Raw genomic sequence first — 15,846 nt, forward strand, 5'->3', positions numbered from 1 at the left:
TGTCATCTCCACCTTTCTTATTATACAAGGATAAAACATATAATACTGGTGGATAAAACAAGATCTTCACAGCCTTCTACAGATCATAGGGGGCATTTCATGAGACCTTATCTCCAACTACCTGATCATCCTGTGGGACATTGTGATATTCTTCTGAACCATCCTGTGGAAGAAGAGGACTGGGACATCTCTCTGGTGTTCTAGTCTCTTCCTTAACTGTAGGAAACACGTCCAGCGACTGAAATCATACCTTACATACAAATAATGGGAGGACGTGTGTATTTAGTCATGTCCATTACCTGGTGATGTGAGAGGCTGGAGATATTCCATCATGAAGTGCTTGTACAGGTCTTTGTGTCCTTCTAAATACTCCCACTCCTCCATGGAGAAATAGATGGCGACATCCTGACACCTTATAGGAACCTGACAACACAATGACACAGTCATTAACCCAATCCCTTCATAGCGTTCCTGTATAATGTCCCAGCATTCCCAGCAGTGTCACCTCTCCAGTCAGCAGCTCAATCATCTTGTTGGTGAGTTCTAGGATCTTCTCTCTGTTGATTTCCTCATGTATCAGGGGGTGAGGTGGAGGCCCTGTGATTGGGCTCAGGGTTCTTCCCCATCCTTCAGACACAGGGGCCTGACAGCCCTCACTAGAGGTCTTCTTCACTACTGTGTAGTCCTGGTTATGGAGAGACACAGTAATAAATATCACTCCATACATCTCCAGAGTCCCTCACCTCTCCAGTCATATCCATCTGTTAGTAACATAGATAAGATGATGTAATGTGACATCATCAGCATCTCTCACCTCTCCAGTAAGCCGGAAGAGGATCTCTAGGGTGATATTTATTATACTCTCCACCATCTTGTCCCCGTCCATCCTTGATAGGTCAATCAGAAGAAGGATCTGATATAGAAGATCTCCACTGAGCGATCCTATATTGTAGGAGACACAGAGACAGCTCCACTGCATACACTCTGTAACTACATCCCGATGCAACACTTCAAGTCATCCAGCACCGATCACAACCAGCACAACAAAGTCCTGAATACACTGAATAGCACCCAGTCATGTGATTCCAGACTCCTCCCATACACAGTCACATGTTCATGACATCATCAGGTCCTTTACCTCCTCCAACAGCACAGCCTGGAGGACACCTCCCACACATAGTCACATGGTCATGACATCATGAAAGGTCCTTTAGCTCACTAGTCTCCCCCATACATGTAGTGTCCAGCGGTGCAGGTGGAGGTATGTGTACAGTCACCGCCATTGTCTGTCAGGATTACTGGGGATGGGGATCAGTAAGGCTGTGGACGCCTTTCATCTTTTCTTTAGATTGAATTCTATGTTTTTTTCATGGAATGATGGAAAAATTCTGTGCGCTGTGGAGAATTTATTTCTACACATTATTTGTACAATTATTCTATGCAGTAAGGTAGATAATATTATATGTAACATATTAGGCTTATATCCACTGTTGTAGGATTTATCTGATACAATATGGCGGCTTTTATTTATGTTCTGTCTAGTGGCTTTTCTATACTGTCTGCTGGTAATTATTAATATATTACTTCTATACTGTATAGCGGCTTTTATATACTGTCTGCTGGTAATTTTTTATATATTATTTCTATACTGCATAGTGGCTTTTAGATATGGTATGCTGGTAATTATATATCATTTTAATACTGTATAGTGGCTTTTATATACTGTGTACTGGCAATTATTTATGCAGTGGCCTGGTTTGGGGTGGCCCCAATGCTACCGTGAGTCCTGCGGACACCGTTGCGGTGTCACCACGTGTTGCTACTCCCCGAAAGGGATGGTAAGGCGTGGTGAACCCAAATGGGAAATAAGTCCAGATAGTCAGGGTCTGCAGTAACCAGTGTGCTTCTTTACTAGGGGAATTCAGGTAGAAAACAATACCGGCAAGGCATAGGGCTGGCATCTCCAGTCTTCTCCAGGGCAGAAGAAGGGTTTGATGCTGAGGAAAGGCCTGAGCTAGCTGTTCCATTCGCTCTCTCAGAAGGCTAGTACACTGTTCAAAGGCTGGAGGCCAACGGACCGTAGCTCAGTAGTCCGGGTGGCCGTCTTGCTCTAGTGTAAGAGGGAAACCCCACACCAAACATAGGAGGGAAAGCGGAAAGGAAATAAGGCCTGAAAACTAGGGAAGGAAGATGGACAGGACACCTCCTAGTGAAAACCCTGATCAAAGCCCTGACTGACTACCAGTATGAACAGACCCCAGAGGTAGGTGAGTTCATACACAGGAATACCTAAAGTACTATCTAACCCTAAAAGAACCCTGGTACTAATGATAGGAATGAGACATCCTGTTCCTCCAAAAGAAAGGATGAACGGGAGTCTCCTTAAGCCCTAATACAAAACAACAAGGAAATGCAACACACAGAAAAGCTAAAATACAAAGAGAAAGGTAACACACAGAAAAGCCAAAATACTAAGGGAAAGGTAACACTTAACTTCCAAGAAGCTATGGCAGCACCAGGAACTTAGCCGAGATCCAAACACCAGAAATACACAGGTCCAACATAAGTTATAAACCGCACAGTATTGTGAGAGAAACAACTATAAAAGGGAAAGCTTAATGACCACAATAGCAACACCTGGAGGTTAAGGGTGTGGCCAGTACCAGGAACAACACAGACGCCTATTCATCCACAAGGTAAACATGCCAAATCAAACCACATGTTGCCATTTTTAAAGATCTGCCACTCACTGTTGCGGAGATGCCGTATGTCTCGGTACGTCCGTGACAGTGGCTCCCTGGTCACAGGGCTGGTGACCCATGGTCTGTGGCTCAGTGTCCTCGTCTTAGCATCTTCTTCTGGTCACTCATGCAGACTGGCAGAGTCTTCCCCTCCAAGCGCTGATCCCTAACTGCAGAACACTAGGGGCTCTGACTGCTCTCCTTATATACAGTTTCAGCTAGACTGAACCCTTCTAGTGGGAGGGGTGGAGTGGAGAAACTCAGCACAAACCAATACAAAGTTACCACTCCTTTCTGTCATAGACTTACATTAGAGCTTCAATGATACTAAATGACGCAGCAGTTTTTCCAGACAAAAACAAGTTTCCAGACATAACAACGGTCACAAGGTCAGTCTGTCTGGTTATGGTGTCAACAAGACTGGCTTTTTCCCTCGAAAACATGTTCTTTAAACCCTATGGTAGCTGTGGAAAGTTGCCAGCTTCTGATCCCAAAAATCTTTCAGAGTTCATTAACGCTTTCCATATAGCTTTGCAAATACAATGATAATGAACATAATATATCACATAAAACAGTGCAAGTTAACCCTTTCAATAAAAAAAAAGTGAGAAGTTTATAACTTTGCATTGGGGAAACAGACAAATAGTCCAGACTTCAAAGTACTCATATATTTTTTCGATGTTGTAGAGAGGCTTTTATATACTGCCTGCTGGTAATTATTGTGTACTGTTCTCATAATCCTGTTTTGCTCCTGTTTTCCCTCTTGCTTATTGAAAGCGCTTTGCAAACACCAGCTCACATTTACTAATGTGCATCCATACTGTGGAATCTTAGGTGTGAACAAGTGCCTGATGCTGATATATTTGATTGCCTATCCTACTATAGGATGTAACTGAAATACTTTGTGCTTGTTCTCCAGGGAGAATATATATAATCCCTAGTGCTTTAGGTGATGTATAGTTGTTTGGGTCCTGTTTTATAAAGTGCTTTGCCTAATGCACTTGCAATGAGATTGGTGAGAAAATCGTGACCATGAGCTGATGAGAACCACTCACTATTGCATTCATTCATTTCCTGGGCAGTGGTCTGCTTAGATAGACTCTCTATGGTGGACAAACCACATAGGGACATTGATATTGAGTCACTCTTGATATGTTTAAGGCCTCTTTCACATGGGCGTCCCGGATTTGCTCCGGATGCGTCGCGTATGCATTGCAGGAAAATTGAAATTGCGCAGTTTTGCGCAGAAATTGTTCAGTTTTTTCCACGCGAGTGCAACGTGTTTTGTACGTGCATGAAAAAAAAACTGAATGTGGTACCCAGACCCGAACCCAGACTTCACTGAAGTTCGGGTTTGGGTTTGGTGCTCTATTCATTTTATTATTTTCCCTTATAACATGGTTATAAGGGAAAATAATAGCATTCTTAATACAGAATGCTTACAAAAATATGGATTGAGGGGTTAAAAAATAAAAAAAATTAACTCACCTTATCCAATTGATCACGCAGCTTGCATTGTCTTTTTGCTTCTTCTTTCAGGACCTGCAAAAAGACCTTTGATGACGTAATCGCGCTCACCACGTGGTTAGCTCGATGACATCAGCGCAGGTCCTGCTTAATTAAGATAGAAGATCCTTCTATCTTCATTCAGCAGGACCTGCGCTGCCGTCACCACGCTCACCAAGTAGTGAGCGCGATAACATCATCAAAGATCCTTTTGCAGGTCCTAAAAGAAGAAGAAAGAAGACATGCCGGCTGTGCGAATTAGAGGATGAGGTGAGTTAATTTATTTTTTAACCCCTCAAGCCACATTTTAGTAAGCATTCTGTATTAAGAATGCTATTATTTTCTCTTATAACCATGTTGTAAGACTTTAATGGGTTTCACGCAGACCCATTCATTTCTATGGGGCCTGCTTTGCATGAAAAACAAGGAATATACAGTCAGGTCCATAAATATTGGGACATGGACACAATTCTAACATTTTTGGCTCTATACACCACCACAATGGATTTGAATCGAAACGAACAAGATGTGCTTTAACTGCAGACTGTCATCATTAATTTGAGGGTATTTACAGCCGAATCAGGTGAACGGTGTAGGAATTACAACAGTTTGCATCTGTGCCTCCCACTTGTTACGGGACAAAAAGTAATGGGACAGAATAATAATCATAAATCAAACTTTCACTTTTTAATACTTGGTTGCAAATCCTTTGCAGTCAATTACAGCCTGAAGTCTGGAACGCATAGACATCACCAGACGCTGGGTTTCATCCCTGGTGATGCTCTGCCAGGCCTCTACTGCAACTGTCTTCAGTTCCTGCTTGTTCTTGGGGCATTTTCCCTTCAGTTTTGTCTTCAGCAAGTAAAATGCATGCTCAATCGGATTCAGGTCAGGTGATTGACTTGGCCATTGCATAACATTCCATTTCTTTCCCTTAAATAACTCTTTGGTTGCTTCTGCAGTATGCTTTGAGTCATTGTCCATCTGCACTGTGAAGTGCTGGCCAATGAGTTCTGACGCATTTGGCTGAATATGAGCAGATAATATTGCCCAAAACACTTCAGAATTCATCCTGCTGCTTTTGTCAGCAGTCACATCATCAATAGATACAAGAGAACCAGTTCCATTGGCAGCCATATATGCCCACGCCATGACACTACCACCACCATGCTTCACTAATGAGATGGTATGCTTAGGATCATGAGCAGTTCCTTTCCTTCTCCATACTCTTCTCTTCCCATCACTCTGGTACAAATTGATCTTGGTCTCATCTGTCCATAGGATGTTGTTCCAGAACTGTGAAGGCTTTTTTAGATGTCGTTTGGCAAACTCTAATCTGGCCTTCCTGTTTTTGAGGCTTACCAATGGTTTACATCTTGTGGTGAACCCTCTGTATTCACTCTGGTGAAGTCTTCTCTTGATTATTGACTTTGACACACATACACCTACCTCCTGGAGAGTGTTCTTGATCTGGCCAACTGTTGTGAAGGGTGTTTTCTTCACCAGGGAAAGAATTCTTCGGTCATCCACCACAGTTCCGTGGTCTTTCGGGTCTTTTGGTGTTGCTGAGCTCACCGATGCGTTCCTTCTTTTTAAGAATGTTCCGAACAGTTGTTTTGGCCACGCCTAATGTTTTTGCTATCTCTCTGGGTTTGTTGCGTTTTTTCAGCCTAATGATTGCTTGCTTCACTGATGGTGACAGCTCTTTGGATCTCATCTTGAGAGTTGACAGCAACAGATTCCAAATGCAAATAGCACACTTGAAATGAACTCTGGACCTTTTATCGGCTCATTGTAATTGTCCCATTACTTTCGGTCCCTTAACAAGTGGGAGGCACATATGCAAACTGTTGTAATTCCTACACCGTTCACCTGATTTGGATGTAAATACCCTCAAATTAAAGCTGACAGTCTGCAGTTAAAGCACATCTTGTTCGTTTCATTTCAAATCCATTGTGGTGGTGTATAGAGCCAAAAATGTTAGAATTGTGTCAATGTCCCAATATTTATGGACCATGCGATTTTTCACGCAACGCACAAGTGATGCGTGAAAATCACCGCTCATCTGAACAGCCCCATTTAAGTGAATGGGTCAGGATTCAGTGCAGTTAAACCTCATGCATTGCACCCACATGGAATTCTCCCCCGTGTGAAAGGGGCCTAAGGGTTTATGCAGTGGCTTAAACAGGTTATCAGGGATTTTCGTATTGATGTTCTATCATATAGTGGCTGGGCTTGGTATGGCAGCCCAGGTCCATTCATTTGAATGGAGCTGAGCTGTGCCAAGTCCACTCGACCAATGTGTAGTGATGTTACTGGCCTAGGAAGAGGCCTAGGCGCTCACAGAGCTCCACAAGCTTTTCATATAATTGATTGGCGGGGATGCCAGGAGTAGGACCCCTTTTTCTGATATTGATGACCTTGATCCTTGTACAAGAAATCTGGGTCAAGGCAAAGTCCGAGAGTCAGGAATTGTGATTTTTATTTATTTTTTATCTGATTTTTGCCTAGGGTAAATCACAAAGAATGGATGTGCTGTCTCCGCTCTTTTTGTTCTCTGACAGATTTTGCCTAGGGTAGCCCACTAGCACTAGGTTCTGAAATGTATGGCTTTATGGGATAGTCCCGGAAAAAGTGAGATCTAATTACACAGTACAAACACATTTTTGCTACACTTACGTCAGCGCACTTTACAGAGAGCTTGAGCCTTTAAAGGGGTTGTCCAGCCATTAATATTAATGACCTATCTTCAGGATAGGTCATTAATATCTGAAAGGGGGGGAGGTCCAACACCCAACACCCCCCCCCCCAATCAGCTGTTTGACAATGTGATGGCACTCCATGCCTCCTTGTCTTCACACTACATCTCGTCTCCTGTGGACCAGCGCTATAGTGTAATTACAAGCACTCGCTCCAGTCACTTGAATGTAGTGAGTACTTGTATTGCACTGCACTTCTGAGACATAGTGTAGTGTAGTGAAGAGGGAGCGGCACTCACATGGAGCGACACCTGCTCTTTAAACAGACCCCCGCTGATCAGATATTAATGACCTATTCTGACGATAAGGCATCTATATTAACACAAATTTGCATATGTTCTTCTTGATAGGCTGGTAGAAAAGAGTGAAGACGTATTTTGCTAATTTGAAACTAGCCAAGGCATGTGACAAATATAGTAAAAAAGATAAAGTTAGCTTGAAGGGAGCAGGGAGTCTACTGAGCATGTTGTTTCACCTCTAAATGTAGGAGAAGGTTTGCAAGAATTTCAGGCACATAAGGGGCCAGAATAAAAAAAAAAATAATCTTACAAAAAAAAAATAACAATATTTTTTATGTATTTTGTGATAATACTTAATTTGAAATGTCCTTTCCATTGCATAGTAATAGTGATTTTAGTGGAACTACTTGGATATATAAGTTGAAACACCTGATGGGGCAAGAAACATTGCTGACCTTTGAGTATATTCAGCATGCTTATCACTTGAGATGAGTGAACTGAATGTAAAATTCTAAAATGAAAACAAAAATATTCAAAATGTAATATTCATCGACAGAAAAGCTATTGCCCTTCCGATGGATGGGTAACAAGCTCCCAAACATAATTCAATGGAAAGCCCTTATGAATAACATCTTTCTTATAAAAGGAAGCTCTACCAAAACCATAAATACCCTCAGAGATTCTGGATGCTGATGAACCTTGACTGGACATGTTGAGGAACGCTGAACTGGGATAATATACTATGTATATCTTCCTCAACTGTGATAATTTGTTTCACTGCCACTGGTACTGCAATGGGCGACCCACCTCCCCCCAAGGAGATCAAGTCCCAGTGTTTAGGAATGCCGAGTGGTGATGCAGCCTTAATTGTTTGTGTCATGGTGCTCCTACCTGGACACTGTCATTGCCCGGGATTAGACTCCATAGCAACAAAGGCAAGTAGAGTCTAGACCTGGTAAAGTTTAATGGTTTTTAATTGAATAAACTTGCAATCACTTGTGTCATCTAGTGTTGATTGAGCACAAAAGTGCTCAGGTACTCTGGCCAAACACATCGGGATGTTCGGGTGCTCTACCGAGCACCCGAGTTTAATGTAAGTCAATGGGAGAACCCGAGCATTAAACCAGGCACCCCCTGCTCTGAAGAGGGGAGGATGCCTGGTTCATAGGAAAAGGTCAGAAATTGATGGAAACACCACTGAAATGGTTTGGGAACAGCATAGGGAGAATGTCTGGATGCATCTTGGACTCCCAGGTTGCTGCTGGGAACAATGTTGTCTGAGTAGTGCAACAATTTTGCCTGCTAATATGACCATCTAAAACATTAGGGGTGAGGGTCTGCTGCTGAGCTGACCCTGTAAAACATTATGGGTGAGGGTCTGCTGATGATCTGACCATCGAAAAAATTATATGCGGGGACCTGCTGATGAGCTGACCCTGTAAAACATTGTGGGTGAGGGCCTGCAGGTGAGCTGACCCTCTAAAAAATTATATGCAACGGCCTACAGCTGAGCTTACCCTGTATAACATTGTAGGTGAGGGCCTGCTAGTGAGCTGACCCTCTAAAAAATTATATGCGAGGGCCTGCAGCTGAGCTGACCCTGTAAAAAATATGCGAAGGACATAAATGCGAGGGCATTATATGCAACGGATAAGCGTGTTGATATGATGTAGTAAGAGGAGGAGGATGAGAAAAGGAAGCTTCAACCATATACCCGTGTTTGTGGTGGAAGGGGTGCATAGGAATACAGTGTATTCAGTACATTATAAACAACACATTTAAAGTGCCTTTATGTTCATCAGCTTTCCTCTGGTGGAATCGAGAAGTCATGATCCATCCAGGCCTTGTTCAATTTTATACGAGTCAACCTGTGAGCATTTTCAGTTGACAGACGGATACACTTATCTGTTATAATGCCACCAGCAGCACTAAATACCCGCTCAGACAAATCGCTGGCAGCAGGGCAGACCAGCACCTCCAAGGCATAGAGTGCCAGTTCGTGCCACGTGTCCAGCTTGGACACCCAGTAGTTGTAAGGCACTGAGGGATCATTAAGGACACTGACACAGTCTGCTATGTACTCCTTCACCATCTTCCAAAAGTTTTCCCTCTTTGTGACAGTAGGCCACGCATCAGGGTGAGGGTGCTGGCGGGTTGTCATGAAACTGTCCCAGGCTTTGGAGAGTGTTGCCCTGCCTCTGTTGGAACTGCTGTGTGTTCCCCTTGTCTCCCCTCCTCGGTTGGCCAAGGAACTACGGACTCTGCCGCCAGTGTTGTCAGATGGAAATTTTTGGAGCAATTTTTCAACAAGGATCTTCTGGTATTGCACCGTTTTGCTCGTCCTCTCCACCAGAGGAATGAGAGATGAGACGTTCTCTTTGTAGCGGGGGTCCAGAATGGTGAACAACCAGTAATCCGTGTTGTCTCGGGAAAGGCAGCCTAACATGAAGTCAGCCATGTGTGCCAGAGTACCAAAAGGCAAGACATTCGCTGTCGTCATCAGGAGGATCACTCTCAATCTCCTCTTCTGCCCACCCACGCTGAACAGATGGAATTAAACTTCCATGGTTACTACCCTCTGTAGCGGAGGCATTTGCTCCTCCTCCTCTTCATCGTCCAATTCGCGCTGAGAAGACGAACTGAGGGTAGTCTGGCTATCACCCTGTGTAATGTCTTCTCCCATTTCCACCTCTTCAACATGCAAAGCGTTGTCCTTAAATGTGAGCAGCTAGCGTTTGAGTAGACACAGAAGTGGGATGGTTACGCTGATAATAGCTTTATCGCCGCTCACCATCTGTGTTGATTCCTCAAAGTTTCTTAAAACCTAACAGAGGTCAGACATTCATGCCCACTCCTTGCTTGTGAATAGCGGAAGCTGACTGGAAAGGCAATGACCATGTTGCAGCTGGTATTCCACTACTGTCCTCTGCTGCTTACAAAGCCTGGCCAACGTGTGGAACGGGAAGTTCCAGCGCGTGATCACGTCACACAACAGCCAGTGAGCTGGCAATTTCAAGCGCTGCTGCAGCATTGACAGCCCGGCTGAATCAGTCGATGACTTGTGGAAATGTGCACACAAGCAGCGCACCTTTACCAGTAGTTCAGGCAAGTTGGGGTAGGTTTTGAGAACCGCTGAACCAGTAAGTTTAAGACGTGGGCTAGGCATGGCATGTGTCTGAGTTTGCCAATATCCAAAGCCGCCAGCAAGTTACGGACATTATCAGATACAACCATGCCTGGTTCTAGGTTGAGTGGCGAGAGCCACAGCTCAGTCTGGTCTCTTATCCCCTGCCACAGCTCTGCGGCATTGTGCTGTTTGTCCCCGAAGCATATCAGCTTCAGCATGGCCTGTTGCCACTTCCCCACTTCAGTGCTACACTGCTTCCAGCTACCGACTGATGACTGACTGGTGCTGCACGCATATAATTCGGAGGTGTATGTGGAGGAGGAGAAGAAGTGGGGTTTGGAGCCACTAAGGTAGGTGCTGGCGGAAACCCTGATCGACTGTCACGCTGGGTAGGATGCAAGATACAATAGAAACACAGAAAACCATAAAACAAGTGTCTAGGCTAGAAGCTGTGGATAAAGGTCACCTCCTGACAAATCCCTACCAACTCTTCCTGGACTTCTGTGCCCACGTTCAGACCCTGAAGGTGGGAATAAACGTGCCACCATGACTAAGGCTGAAGAAACCCTAAGATCCCTAAGATGGTGGAAAAGGGGAAAAGAGACAGCCTGCTTCCTCAAGCAAGGAGGGAGCAGTTGTCTCCCTAGCAGCCTAAACAGAACACAAGAGAGAAACAAAACCAACTTATCTGTAGCTGAGCAGAAACAGCGATTCCTTCTGTCCTTCCTCAGAGCAAGATAGAAGCTATAACCCGCACAGGACACTGGGAAGGGGCGTAATTTAAACTCGTACAAATGACCCCACCCAGTGCACCTGAAAGGAGGTGGATACAGCTCAAATCCAAACCCAAAAACAAAACAAACTACACACGTGCTGCTAACCTGGCAGACCTCCGCACATAACCTGAGCATGACATCGACATAGGGCCCGCACATTCACCCACTGTGCCGTCAGGGAAATGTAGCATCCCTGGCTGAATGCACTTGTCCATGTGTCTGTGATTAAGTAGACCTTCCCAGTAACTGTGTTGGTCAGGGCATGTGTGATGTTACAGGACACATGTTGGTGTAAGGCGGGCACGGCAAACCGTGAAAAATAGTGGCGGATGGGGACTGCGTAACGCGGGACGGCCTCCGACATCAGGGTGCGGAAGTCCTCAGTGTCCACAAGCCTAAATGACAACATTTCCAGGGTGAGCAATTTGGAAAGTTGCGCATTTAGTGCTATGGCCTGTGGGTGGGTGGCTGGGTATTTGTGCTTACGTTCAAATGCCTGGGGTAAGGAAATTTGTACGCTTTGCTGGGACACGTGAGTGGATGTGGTCGCTGATGGTGCTTGCGAAGGTCCAGGTGCAGGGCGGGAGGCATCCGGTACAGAGCCTTCGACAGGGGATTGGCCAGCGCGTAACACAGGGGAAGAGGAGGCAGTGGTGTGTCCCGCAGACACAGATGGTGGACCCAGGCGTTCGGCCCACCTATTACGGTGCTTGGATGCCATGTGGAGGATCATGCTGGTGGTGGTGTGGTTGCTAGTGTTTATGCCCATGCTCATTTTTGTATGGCACAGGTTGCAAATTACAATTCCATTTGTCATCCACACTTTCCTCAAAAAAGCACCAGACTGCGGAACACCTACCCCTTAGCAAGGGAGATTTCGACAAGGGGGTGCTCCAGGGAACAGTTGCAGGCCTTTTTGGTGTGGCCTGCCTTCTCCCTTTTGCCACCCAACTGCCTCTTCCAGCCTGTTGCGGTGCAGCAGATCCATCCCCCTCTGTACTGCTGTCCTCCCTCGGCTTTCCATCTTCCCAGGTTGGGTCAGTGACTTCATCGTCCACCTCCTCTTCCACTTCCTCACTCTGCTCATCTTCCTGACTTGTTGACCTAACCACTACCTCAGTGATTGACAACTGTGTCTCATCCTCTTCATCAACCTCTTGAGTGTAATTGCTGTTGAGTTATTGACAACTGTGTCTCATCATCATCCATCTCATTAAACAGTAATGGCCATTCCCCACCGTCATCTTCTTGTGATTTTGGATGCTCAAGAGTTTGGGAATCAGGGCACAAGATCTCATGTCCCTCTTTAAGCGTGTTTGGCGAGAGGGCCAAATCAAGGAATGGCGATGAAAAGAGGTCCTCCGAATATCCGAGTGTTGGATCGTTTGTTTGCCCAGAAGAAGGAGGATCAGGGTGATGATTGGATTGAGCAGACTCTTGGCTACTGAGACTGGACTTGGTGGAAGACAGGGTGGTGCTTAACCGACTGGAACCATTATCTTTTGCAATCCAACCGACCACCTGGTCGCACTGGTCTGACTTCAAGAGTGATGTCCTGCTCCGCCCCGCAAACAGGGATATGAAGCTACGTATCTTGGATGACTGTTTTTCTTGTGCTCTGGCAGCAAGCATAGTTTCACCACGCCCAGGACCACGGCCTTTGCGTGCATTATCAGCATCACGGCCACTGCCCCGTCCCTTACTGCTTGCCTTCTTCATATTAAATGTTATATGTGATTGAAAGTCTGTCACACGTACAGTGGCTTAGGATTTGGAAGTGTATGTGCAAACAAATTTAAAAAGGTATTTGGGATATGGAAACATTACACAGGAGATATCCCGCAGATAATGTCAATGCTGTCACCAGCGGCTAATGAAAAATTACAGGGAATGTTACAGGTATTTGGAAACGTTATACAGGAGAGGTACCACCAGTAAAGTCACTGTAAGAAGCGTCTACGCAAAACAGTACACTGTATGTCACAGATACATTTTTGAAGCGCACCCTTTACACTGCAGATGTGGGCCTGGTAATGTCACTGTCAGAAGCAGACACCCTCTTTTGACAAAGTACACTGGATGTCACAGATACATTTTTTAGCCGCACACGTTACACTATAGATATGCCCATGTCAGAAGCAGACACCATCTATTGAAAACATACATTGTACAGTCGTGGCCAAAAGTTTTGAGAATTACATAAATATTGGGAATTGGAAAAGTTGCTGCTTAAGTTTTTATAATAGCAATTTGCATATACTCCAGAATGTTATGAAGAGTGATCAGATGAATTGCATAGTCCTTCTTTGCCATGAAAATTAACTTAATCCCCCAAAAACCTTTCCACTGCATTTCATTGCTGTCATTAAAGGACCTGCTGAGATAATTTCATAATCGTCTTGTTAACTCAGGTGAGAATGTTGACGAGCACAAGGCTGGAGATCATTATGTCAGGCTGATTGGGTTAAAATGGCAGACTTGACCTGTTAAAAGGAGGGTGATGCTAGAAATCATTGTTCTTCCATTGTTAACCATGGTGACCTGCAAGAAACGTGTGCAGCCATCATTGCGTTGCATAAAAATGGCTTCACAGGCAAGGATATTGTGGCTACTAAGATTGCACCTCAATCAAGAACTTCAAGGAAAGAGGTTCAATTCCTGTTAAGAAGGCTTCAGGGCGTCCAAGAAAGTCCAGCAAGCGCCAGGATCGTCTCCTAAAGAGGATTCAGCTGCGGGATCGGAGTGCCACCAGTGAAGAGCTTGCTCAGGAATGGCAGCAGGCAGGTGTGAGCGCATCTGCACGCACAGTGAGGCGAAGACTTTTGGAAGATGGCCTGGTGTCAAGAAGGGCAGCAAAGAAGCCACTTCTCTCAAAAAAAAACACATCAGGGACAGATTGATCTTCTGCAGAAAATATGGTGAATGGACTGCTGAGGACAGGGGCAAAGTCATATTCTCCTATGAAGCCTCTTTCCGATTGTTTGGGGCATCAGGAAAAAGGCTTGTCCGGAGAAGAAAAGTTGAACGCTACCATCAGTCCTGTGTCATGCCAACAGTAAAGCATCCTGAGACCATTCATGTATGGGGTTGCTTCTCATCCAAGGGAGTGGGCTAACTCACAATTTTGCCCCAAAACACAGCCATGAATAAAGAATGGTACCAAAACACCCTCCAACAGAAACTTCTCCCAACAATCCAACAACAGTTTGGTGAAGAACAATGCATTTTCCAGCACGATGGAGCACCGTGCCATAAGGCAAAAGTGATAACTAAGTGGCTCGGGGACCAAAACGTTGACATTTTGGGTCCATGGCCTGAAAACTCCCCAGATCTTAATCCCATTGAGAACTTGTGGTCAATCCTCAAGAGGCGGGTGGACAAACAAAAACCCACTAATTCTGACAAACTCCAAGAGGTGATTATGAAAGAATGGGTTGCTATCAGTCAGGAATTGGCCCAGAAGTTGATTGAGAGCATGCCCAGTGGAATTGCAGAGGTCCTGAAAAAGAAGGGCCAACACTGCAAATACTGACTCTTTGCATAAATGTCATGTAATTGTCGATAAAAGCCTTTGAAACGGATGAAGTGTGTGTAATTATATTTCACTACATCACAGAAACAACTGAAACAAAGATCTAAAAGCAGTTTAGCAGCAAACTTTGTGAAAACTAATATTTGTGTCATTCTCAAAACTTTTGGCCTCGAATGTATGTCCCAGGTACATTTTTAAGCGCACACGTTACACTTCAGATGTGGCGCTGGTAATGTCACTGTCCGCAGTAGACACCCTCTATGGAAAAAGTACACTGTATGTCACAGATATTTTTGGGATGCACACACTTTACACATGAGATGTGGTGCAGCTAATGTTACTGTCCACAGTGGACACCGTCTACGGAAAAAGTACACTGGATGTCACAGATAAATTATTTTTGTGCAGACGTTACACTGCAGATGTGGCACTGGTTATGTCACTGTCCGCAGCGGACACCGTCTATGGAAAAAGTACACTGGATGCCAGATATTTTTTGGAATGCGCAAACTTTACAGAAGAGATGTAGCGCAGCTAATGTCACTGCCCGCAGCGGACGCCGTCTAGGGAAAAAGTACACTGTAGGTCACAGATAAATTTTCAGCAGGCTAAGGGTAAACTGGCAGATGAACTTGAATACTGCTGCTGTGCTAATTTCTGGCTTCATTCTGGTTCCTATCAGCTTCAGTTACTGTTTCTTATGAGAGTGAGGTATCCTGTGGCTCATTTTGCTGAGTCCTTTTATATATCAGGAGTTTGCTGGTCTCTGAGCTTCCTTCCCTAAGTTTCTGCAGCAGTGAAGGGAAAATGTTCCCTCACCGCACCATGCTGCTTTACTCTTTCACTTCAATTCTCATCTCCACTCTCAACTCCCTGCAAACCCCTAACTTAGTAGGAAGCAAGACTAGCCTACTTCTGTCCAAAAGGGAGGAGAATGGAATGGAAATTCCATTCTACCTAAAAGTACTGTCTGCCAGATACACTACCACCTGCTGGTGAACCGGGCACAGTACATAAACATAACAATTTTTGCAAAATGACATTTTGCTGCTGGTGGTACAGTTGGTGGTGCAAACCAATACAATGGTGGCAAACAGGCTAGCAATAGGAATGTTGGAGTGGTAATGTCCCTCTGGGCCACTACAGTACAATATCCAAGAAATATA

The 15,846-nt window shown here is 44.8% G+C and overlaps 1 protein-coding gene and 1 long non-coding RNA gene across 2 annotated transcripts in view; one reads left to right on the forward strand and one right to left on the reverse strand.

The window, feature by feature from the left end:
• Window positions 1-168: 168 nt before the first annotated feature.
• Window positions 169-558, reverse strand: LOC122941716. Its single transcript, XR_006390508.1, has 3 exons — window positions 506-558; window positions 300-423; window positions 169-216 (listed from the first exon to the last, which is right to left on the reverse strand). It is a non-coding gene; the product is annotated as an uncharacterized LOC122941716 (long non-coding RNA).
• A 663-nt stretch (window positions 559-1,221) lies between these two features.
• The window catches only part of LOC122941676 (oocyte zinc finger protein XlCOF7.1-like), a 38,895-nt gene continuing 24,270 nt past the window's right edge, over window positions 1,222-15,846 (forward strand). The window contains exon 1 of the mRNA XM_044299095.1: window positions 1,222-1,261. The gene's annotated coding sequence lies outside the window, so the exon portion shown is untranslated. The remainder of the gene's footprint in view (window positions 1,262-15,846) is intronic.

This window comes from Bufo gargarizans, chromosome 6, assembly GCF_014858855.1.
Source record: "Bufo gargarizans isolate SCDJY-AF-19 chromosome 6, ASM1485885v1, whole genome shotgun sequence".
Lineage (NCBI taxonomy): Eukaryota > Metazoa > Chordata > Amphibia > Anura > Bufonidae > Bufo > Bufo gargarizans.